The sequence below is a fragment of the Psammomys obesus genome, unplaced genomic scaffold (genome assembly GCF_907164565.1).
Source record: "Psammomys obesus unplaced genomic scaffold, mPsaObe1.curated_primary_1811, whole genome shotgun sequence".
NCBI classification, from domain to species: domain Eukaryota; kingdom Metazoa; phylum Chordata; class Mammalia; order Rodentia; family Muridae; genus Psammomys; species Psammomys obesus.
In genome coordinates this window covers 9,248,587-9,258,579 of record NW_026585580.1, presented here as the reverse complement: position 1 = coordinate 9,258,579, position 9,993 = coordinate 9,248,587, and the positions used below count along the sequence as shown (strand labels likewise).

Here is a 9,993-nt window from a genome sequence, read left to right as displayed (position 1 = left end):
GAAGGAAGGAAGGAAGGAAGGAAGGAAGGAAGGAAGGAAGGAAGGAAATAACTAACTGGAAAAGTGAGTATCATTGAAAACAAATCAGTCAGAGGTTGATAATTGTTCAAGAGAGATAATGGGAATTCAGGGTTCAATTTCCTGTGTCAATTTTACACCATTTTGGAATTTTTCAATACTTTTTGAAAGTTGGGTTGTCTTTTAAAGGGGATTTCTGGAACCACAAGGTGGGATACGAATCCAGGCCTTGTTCCTTGTCGGCTGTGTGTCATTGGAGAGGCCTGTGCTCCGTTTCCAGTATGTAAAATGAGAACAAGGGTAAACTGCTGCTTCTTTACAAGCAGGTAAAGGAAATGAGGTAATCAAGGCTGGTGCAGCACAGCACGAACCTTACAGCATGGACCTTCGACGGAGATGCTGTCCTGATTCCCAGTGTTTGCCTTTTCCACAAAACAAGCTCATACCACTTTGTGCAAAATGTTAATAAGCTCACTCATGTCTTCACTATGTAAACATTTAAATGATGTGCAAGCCACATTCTAAGACCAAGTGGTTTGACAGCAAACAAAATAACAAATACCAACCTTGTTGAGTTTAAGTTATGGTGAAAAACACTACATTTACCTACAAACACATATGTGTAGGTTTGTATACTCAGCAGGGAGAGGTCATTTGGTTATTCTGTTTGCTACTAAATCACCAGTGCTTAGAATTTGCCTTAAAATGTATACATATATATATGCACACATATATATATATATATATATATATATATATATATAGTGATTGTTTCAAATTATGTTTCAAAGATAGATATTATGTTATATATAATATATGTAGTGTTAGATACTAATGGAGTTAATACAGTAAGATAAATTCAATATATAATGCTATTTTATGCAGACTGATCAAAGAAATGGCCAAAGTTATACATGGTCAATCACTAAAAATTTAATTAGTTAAATTTTTAAAAAATGTATTTTAACCCTATTCACAGCAGCTTTATTTGTAATAGCCAGAATCTGGAGACAAGCCAGATGTCCCTCAGTTGAGGAATGGATTCAGAAATTGTGGTACATTTACACAATGGAATACTACTCAGCAATTAAAAACAAGGAAATCATGAAATGTGCAGGCAAATGGTGATATCTAGGAAAGATTATCCTGAATGACATATACCAGAAGCAGAAAGACATACATGGTACATACTCACTTATACTACACATATAACATAGGATAATCATACTAAAATCTGTCCATCTAAAGAAGCTAATCAAGGAGGATGGGAGGACCCTGGGTAAGATGCTCAATCTTCATTCAGAAAGGCAAATGATGGACATCAGGACAGGAGCCTACCACAGAGAGCCTCTGAAAGACTCTACCAAGCAGGGTATCAAAACAGAGGCTGAGTCTCTGTATCTACTTTGAAAACACTGCTAGTTAGAGTCTTTCAGATGCCTTCAGTAAACTCCTGTCATACATTCAATGCACATCCCAACTGTCTTTCTAAATGAGGATTGATCATCTTACCCCATATCTGCTCTCTTGATTATCTTTTTTAGGCTCATTGACCTCCCCACGCCCCAAGGGAGGAGCAGTACTGTTAGGCCACAGAGGAGGACTTTGCAGCCAGTCCTGAAGATACCTGATAAAACAGGATCAGATGAATGGGGAGGAGGTTCCCCCCCATCAGTGGACTTGGAAATGGCCACAGTGGAGACGAGGGAGGGAGGGTGGGATTGGGAGGGAATGCGGGAGCGGGATACAGCTGGGATACAGAGTTAATAAAATGTAACTGATAAGAAAAAAATAAAATTAAAAAAATAAAGGAAAAAAAAAACAGAGGCTGAGACTTATAGCCAAATTTTGGGCAGAGTTCAGGGAATCTTATAAAAGAAGGGAGAGCTAGAAAGACCTGGAGGGGACAGGAGCTCCACAAGGAGAGCAACAGAACCAAAAAATCTAGGCCCAGGGGTCTTTTATGAGACTGATACTCCAACCAAGGACCATGCATGGAGATAACCTAGAACCCCTGCACAGATGTAGCCCATGGCAGCTCAGTGCCCAAGAGGGTTCCTTAAGGAAAACAGGAGCTGTCTCTGACATGAACTCAGTGGCTAGCTCTTTGATAACCTCCCCCTAAGGAGGGAGCAGCCTTACCAGGCCACAGAGGAGGACAATGCAGCCACTCCTGATGAGAGCTGATAGACTAGGGTCAGATGAAAGGGGAGGAGGAACTCCCCTATCAATGGACTGGAGAGGAGCATAGAAGAAGAAGAGGGAGGAAGGATGGGGTTGGGAGGGGACGAGAGAGGGGGCTACAGCTGGGATACAAAGTGAATAAACTGTAATTAATTAAGAAATGAATAAATTTTTAAAATGTATTTTATCTTTATATATGCATATATATGGGAGGATATATATATATACACACACACATATGTATGGGGAAGCTGGAATTGTACATCTTTAATGTCACAGAAGCCAAAAGAAACTGTCATATCCCCTGGAGTTAGAGGTGATAGTGAACCATCTGATGCAAATGCTAAGAATTGTCCTCCGAAAGAGCAGCAAGTAGTCTTAACAGCTGATCCCATTCTCCTGCCCCAGGAATTATTTAAACTTACAGCCTGTGTTAGTCAGTTTTCTGTTATTATAACTAAGACGACTGAATTATAATTAAGCATGGTTTGTTTTGCCTCATAGTTTCAGAGGTTTCGATTTTTGGTCAGTTGACCCTCTCGCTTTAGACCTTTGGCAAAGCTGAAGGCTTCTCACCTAATGGTGGCCAAAAGGCAAAGGCCAATGTAAAGGCCTTTTGTAGATGTACCAGACCCAAACTTTAGCGATCTTTATTCAACCGAAAGTAGCAAACATTTAACACTTCTTAATGGGGCTGGTAAGATAGCTTAGTGGGCAAACGTGCTTGCTCCCAAGCCTAACAGTGTTCAGTCCGCAGACACACATGATAAGAGGAGAGAAACGACTCCCACAAGTTATTTTCTAACATGCACACGTTTACTGGGGTGCGTGGACTTTATGCACACTAAATGAAGACGTGCACTTTTGAAGAAAAACTTAGTTGTCTCGGTACATTGTACACATTGCACTCTGTCTGCACTCTTGTGGTCTCACAGAGCTCCCGTCTTCGTGGTGGTTACGCTGCGTGCTGGAGTTCTGCTACTGCATGCCTACTCTTTATTTCTCTTCCAAAGACACTGTACTACGTTGGGGCTGACCATGGAAAGAGCATTTACAACCAGGAAATTTGGCAAATGCAACAAACTGTGACCTACTTTATTGTTAATGGTTGACATCCTAAAAAAAAAAAAATGATGAACAAAATGTCAACAATTCAGGTTGAACTTAAGATTTTGTTATAATATACACTCAAGTATGTTTGTATTTTGGGAGAGATCCAATTGTTGAAGTTGTGCCAGACACCTCAAGGTAAATTTCTTTAATAAGGACATCTTGATTAATAAAATCATAGAGACTTGACTAAAAAAATGAGCCTTGCTGACATCCTGGAGGATAATATGTTTTGTTGAAAGTAGAAGAAACAGAAAACATGAGCCATTGCTTCTGGAAGGAGGTGATACAAAGAAGAATCCATGGGGTCAAAGAAGCAAAGAGAGTTGGACTATAATGTTCTCATGAGCTGCAATAAAAACTGCCTTTTATTAGGAGGGAAATGTTGGGCAAAGAGGTGACCTGATCGAACTTGCATTTTTGTGGAGTGTTCTGCCTGCTGTGGAGAATGATCTACAGGAGGAAACACGGAAGTAAAAGGCTTACTTGGTAGACAGCAAGCAAGGGATAAGTGAGAGTGGTCTCCACTGATGTGGCAAGAAGATGTTTAAAAACAAAAACAAAAAAAATGTCAACTTTTAGATATATGATGGAAAAGGCAGTGAAAAGCTTCTGAAAAATTGGAAATTAAAGAAGGTCAAAAACAGCTTCAGCATTTTAGGCCCATGTGCCCATAAATACAAATCTGATGTCTACTGAGTTGGAGAAGACCAAGGTTCTGTTTACCAAGACTGGGAAGATCAGAAAAGAGAAGAGTTTGGACTTGGGATTACCTTTCAGACATCCTAAATAGGAGATGCCTGTTATGAGATGATTGTCCAGACAATCATGAGGAAAGAGATTGAGAAGAAAGCTTATGATTGACAGATGATGGATGGATGGGTGGATGAATAAATATACAGCTGACAAATGAGAGATAGATAGACAGACAGATAGACAGGTAGATAGATTCAGTATATTCACACTCACCCCACAGCTAATATATAAAGCCATGAGTCTGGCTGAGATCAAACAATAATTGAGCTGACATAAGAAAAATAAATAAATGTATGAGGGCTGAGCCCTGCAGTACCTCAACATTAAAGAGTCTAAGAAATGAAAAGAACCATTACAGCAGACTGGAAAGGTGGACCTGAAATAAGAGAACCTACAACTATAAACATTCCTTTAGGTTGTTACTTATTTCTCTGTGTCCTGCTTCTTTTCTACAAAGGCTCTGAAGCAGTAAACAATAAAAAGAAATAATGACCTAATAAAATTAAAATAGAATGAAGTGAGTCACAGAGAAAGAAAGATCAAAATGCAGGAATTATGGGAACGTTGCAAATGTGTGGGGTTAGTGTTAAATTCACATTTGGTTCTCTGTTTCCTGAGCTCACAGCAAAAAGAAAACATAACCCACACCTTAGTTTACAGGACCACAATGATAAAATATCACATACTTGTTCATGAAGACAATAGAAACATGTTGTTTCAGAGTTCCCAAGGCTGGAAATGCAGGACCAAGGTACCCTATGGTTGGGTTCTTCTTGGCTGACAGATGATCACCCGCCCTCTGTCCTTACACGACCTTGTCTGTACACACCTGCCTCTCATTTCTAGCCTCCTCTGAAGCAGCACCTTATCCTTATGATCTCTTTTATATTTAATTGTCCTTTAAAGGTTCTGTCTACAAATAAACTCACATTAGAAGTTAGTGATTCCAAATGTATACTTGAGGGGATATTATTCAGTGTATAACAGTTAGTGGCAGAGGTTTCACTATTAAAAATATTCTAAAACATATTCTCAAGTGGACTCATTATTTGAAATGTCAGATCAGTCTGTTTTTTGTTTGTTTGTTTGTTTGTTTGTTTGTTTGTTTTGATGGAGTACTGTTAATGTAAAGATGAGTCTAGAGAGAAAGTTCCTGAGCTGTTCATAGGTGCTAGAGCTGGGACAACCTTGGCTGCTGCCTTCAGAAGTCCAAATGTGCTCTGTAGGAAAGAAAGGCTGCCATTTCTCAGCACTGATTACATTCTAAGGCTTGGTGATGAGCATCAAAAGAATAGTTACAAATGATCGTTACTAAGAACCAGGTCAGAGTGTGGAAAGCAATGTTGGATCACTGCTGGGAATGAGAGTAAAGATACTATGTCTAGAATAAAGTTCATGGAGCATGACTACCAATACTCAAGACATCTTGAGACAGGAGGTGATTTTCCTAATTAACGACTGAAAATAGGATTCTTTGTTGCAATGCTTGTCCTCATGCACGGTAGGCAAGGGCTCTACCACTGCAACCCAGCCCCAGCCAAGACTCAGTGACTCTGAGAAATGAACAGTAAACATTTTTTGTTTTAACCTGAAAAAAAAAAGGGTAAATTTCTAAAAGCATGAGTTTCTCCAGTTACCCACATCTGTCCCCTCGCTCTGATGAACCATAAATTGTAACCCTTAAACAGCTTGCTTGTTTCTTGGAAGAGGATCAGTATCACTGTGAAATACATTCACACTGTGGTCATATCCAGTGAACAATATGAACAACAGAGAACATGCCTCGGAGATGCTAGGAAAGCACTCACCACAGATGGCCCAGTAGCCACTTGAGTATCCATCAAACAGCTTAGCAGAATAAAACATTACATTCGCCCTACTACCTGTTATCAACTGAATCCATCAGATTCCCATGCTGAAGCTCTAATCCCTACTGTGGTGATGCTTAGAAATGAGACCTAAGGGAGGTAATTAGGCTTAGCTGAATCCGTGAGAGCAGAAGCCTTCATGGTGAGATCAGTGCCCTTATACGTGAGAGTAACAGCAAAAATCTATTCTTTCTCTGGCATGTGAAGACAAAGAAAGGAAATGGCTTTATACACACTGGGAAGAGAGCCCTCACCACAACCAGCGCTCCAATTGTATACAGGATTGTACTCCGTTTCTCGGTCTCAAGCTCTAACTCAGGTAAGAACTTCCCAATCTTCAGACTTCTTCCTTGTCTCAGCAACCTTTCTGACCTAGGCCCTTGCATTTGGAAGCTTCTGCAGCTTTTGATAGTACACACATGTCAATTGTAGTTTTCCATGAATAAGCTTTGTTTTAGTTCTCTGTCCAAGGGACTGTCGTCCCAACCCCAACCCCTTCAACCTGCACTTGACTGAAACGGGATTGGGTTTATCTTAGTTGAGAGTTTGTTTGAAAGGAGCAGTGAGACATGGGGTGAGGAAAATGTTACCGGACCCCAAGACTCCTCAACACAAAATGGACTGTGATTGTGTGGTGTTTGACAGGCTTCACCTCCTGGTGCTGAGGTGAGGCAAGCAAAGCACCTTCATGATTCAACAGACTGTTGTGGCCTACTCAGAGGGTTCAAGTTCCAACAAAGGACTAAACTGTAGAGATACATCTAACTCACTTTTTTTTTTAAGAGAAGTGTCTTCTGTCCTCAATAAATTGTGTGTAATTCCGAGTTAGTTTTTAAAGATTTGAAATTTTCTCCCCATTAATACAGGAGGAAGGGGCAAAGAGATGGTCTGGCCATTAAGATCACCCACTGCTCTTCCACAGTACCTAAGATGGGTTCTCAAAACCCAGATGAGGCAGCTAATACCTGCCTAAAATTCCAGTCCCAACAGATCTGATGCCCACCTCTGACCTCTGAGAACAAAAAGCAATTCTGCATTTTGATTAGCTAGGGTAAGACTATTTTTAATTGCCCAAAGATACTTTCACTTATTTAATTTTTAAAGTTCATTCATTTGATTTTATGTATATGAGTGTTTTCTTGTGTGTGTGTGTGGGGGGGGGTGTATGTGGTGTGTGTGTATGTGTGTACCATGTGCATGCAGTGCCCGTGAAGGCCAGAAGATGGCAGATGCCTGAAACTAACATTCAGGATGGTCGTGAGCTGCAATGCAGGAGCTGGAGATTGAGCAGCAAGTGCTCTTCACCACTGAGACATCTCTCCAGATCTAAACCATTTCTGTATATAAAGAAAATAAAACCGCACACGGTGGTATGCACCATTAACCCCAATACTCAGGAGGCAGAGGCAATCGGATCTCTGTGAGTTCAATACCAGCCTACTTTACATAGCGAGTCCCAGGACAGCCAAGCCTACCCAGAGAAACTCTGTCTCAAAAAATAAAAACAAAACAAAACAAAAACAAACAAACAAACAGAAAGAAAGAAAACAAAAGAGAAAGGAAGGAAAGAAGGGACTAGCAGTAGGTAAAAATAAAACAATAAATGCATAAATGTTGTCCACACTTGCTTTGCCAGCTGGTGAGGAAAGAAAAGGGCTGAACTGAAAAACACAGGTATCATTAAAAGAAGATGTAAATTATCTGGAACTAGCTGCCATGTGAGAGTGGACGATTGAGCCAAATTTTGTCACATCGTGTGATTTTCTATAGAGGCTGGATTTTGAATAAAAATCTTCTGACTCCTAAATATCACGCATGTAAGTTTTATAAGCAAATGTACAAGTTATGCAGAACTGTCCCAACAGGCCCATCTACAAAACAACTGAACCTAATGCTCAGGGAACATTACAGAAGAGGAGGCAGAAAGACTGTAAAAGCCAGGAGTAAGGGAATTTTCTCTGGAACTATGTCTCCTAGTGGTATCAGAAAATACACCCATAAAGTTTCACCAATGTGACTGCCCAAATGTGAGGTAAACAATAATAACAATAGACATGCCAAAGTGGCCAGAGAAAGGCCAGGAAGTAAGGGAGAAATAGTCTTCCCCAGGGAAGAGCACAGCAGTTGTTTGTCGCATACCAAATGGTCAGCCATAAAAACATACATAGAAGTAACGTTACACAGGCTAAGTAGGCTACATTTAAGAAGATATCTATTCATACATATACATACATTCATATATGTAGCAACAACTAATGAAAACTAGAAAATAGAAGGGACTAGAGGGAAAAATGGGGGTAGGAAAATGATATAATGATACTCTTGTCTCATAAATAAATATTTTTAAATTCCAAAAGTAATTAAAAATGGAAAACAATTTTGAAGGTTGTGTCTGTACCGTGTGTATTTATTTTTATTTATTATTATTATTATTGTGTGAGTATTACATGTTTTTGTGAAAGTCGAATGATAGGTCAGAAATACATTTCTAACATTTGGGCTAATAGTAGTTGAACACTCCCAACAAAAAATGAAAAGTCAGAATTGTTTTAAGCAGAACAGAATTCAATATCCAATTGTTTTTATGCTAAGTTAAAATCCAATAAATAAAACTAACTTTAAAACAAATAACAGAATTTTAACACACACAAGCTTCAATGCCAGCAGGTCATGCACAGAACAGACTGCCCCAGAACAAACCAAGAGCAGAGGCTGCTGAAATCTGGGAAATGTTGTAATCAAAGAGGCCTTTCCCAGGAAGGGGGAAAGGGCAGTGAGTGGGTAGCAAAGTTCAAGTAGGTAGAACGCCAGCCCTTTCGGTCTGACATAACTTAGATCAAGTGCAGAGTGCAGATAAAGGAATATTATGTAATTTCTGTTCTGTTAGATGTGACGAAGACATAAAACAGAAGCTTAAGGAGATTCTTCACTAAGCAACAAAATCATTAACAGTTCACCTTGATGTCATAGTGCTGCCCATAATTACACCACTTGTTTATTCCAAGTCTTCAGATGGGGCTTCTCCAGTCCTTGCAGAGCCACAACTTCATCACACAAAGCCTGCTGTGACGGGGTTGTTAAAAGAGTCTGATCAAAGCCAGACTAAACCTGAGGTGTAACAAAGAGCCACGTATTTAGTGTTGACACAGCCATTCTAGTCTGCTTACCGTGTGAGATGCTAAGCGTCTATTTGGGCAGCTTGCAAAGCCTCTCATAAGGGCCGCAGACTCTGCTGGACTGGTGTTGAAGAACCCTGGCCAGCAGTACATGGGTGGGGCTGTGAGAACCACACACCTGCACGTTGCTGATACAGCTGCCTGTTCTCAATGCATGGTTACTCAAGAGGGAAAACTCAGAGTGCAAACATTCCAAGAAAACTAGAAGAGGTTTAGAGGCTTTTGACTGCCCCTGAAAGGCTCTGGTACCCCTTGTGCTAAACTTTATTCATGGAAGTTCTGGGTCAAATCCAGGCTGCCTTCAGTAGAAAAGAAAATGGACTCCCAGTGTCTCTGTAAAGATTGTCAAAGAATTTCTCACCTGACTGACTGCATCACAGGCAAAACCTCCCAAGGGCCTTATAAACCCTGTGTAATTGCCTTCCTTATGTTAACTGGTCCTCATAGACATTCTCATATAGATATCCCTTACCCTGAAACTAAGGCTTTTAAGAGAACCATCATAGTAGTCAAGACTAGAGATATGACAAAGCATGTTTTATTTATTCATCCTTTAATTTACGTATGTCTTTACTTGTGTACAACTTTTACTGTCAGGAGATAATTTCTCACCAAGTTTGTAAAAGGAACATTATTGTTTTTTTGTTTTTTTTTTTTTTTGTTTTTTTTTTTTTTTAGTTAAACTTTAATATATAGAATGTCAGTTAATCTTTCACGAAGAATACAAAGCAGTGTTTCCTAAACTTGAAAATCAGGACAGGCAGCAGGCTCCCTCAGTACATGCTGTGCTAGTATTGTTGGTTTTATGTTACTGTTCCTGGCTGATCTCGAATTGCCTCTGTTTAATAGAAACTCATTGTCAAATTGTTCCTTTGTTCTTA

General features: G+C 39.8%; 1 long non-coding RNA gene across 2 annotated transcripts in view; it reads right to left on the bottom strand.

Annotated features, from left to right (window-relative positions):
• LOC129677643 (uncharacterized) overlaps positions 1–9,137 on the bottom strand; it is a 32,662-nt gene extending 23,525 nt beyond the window's left edge. Inside the window, exons 1-2 of one of the 2 annotated variants that reach the window (XR_008720233.1) lie at positions 9,104–9,137; positions 8,894–8,999 (exon numbers count right to left, since the gene is read on the bottom strand). This is a non-coding gene — a long non-coding RNA (uncharacterized LOC129677643). Of the gene's footprint in view, positions 1–8,893; positions 9,027–9,103 lie in introns of those variants that run through there. The other variant, XR_008720232.1, reaches the window with a different exon arrangement.
• Between the last annotated feature and the right edge of the window lie 856 nt (positions 9,138–9,993).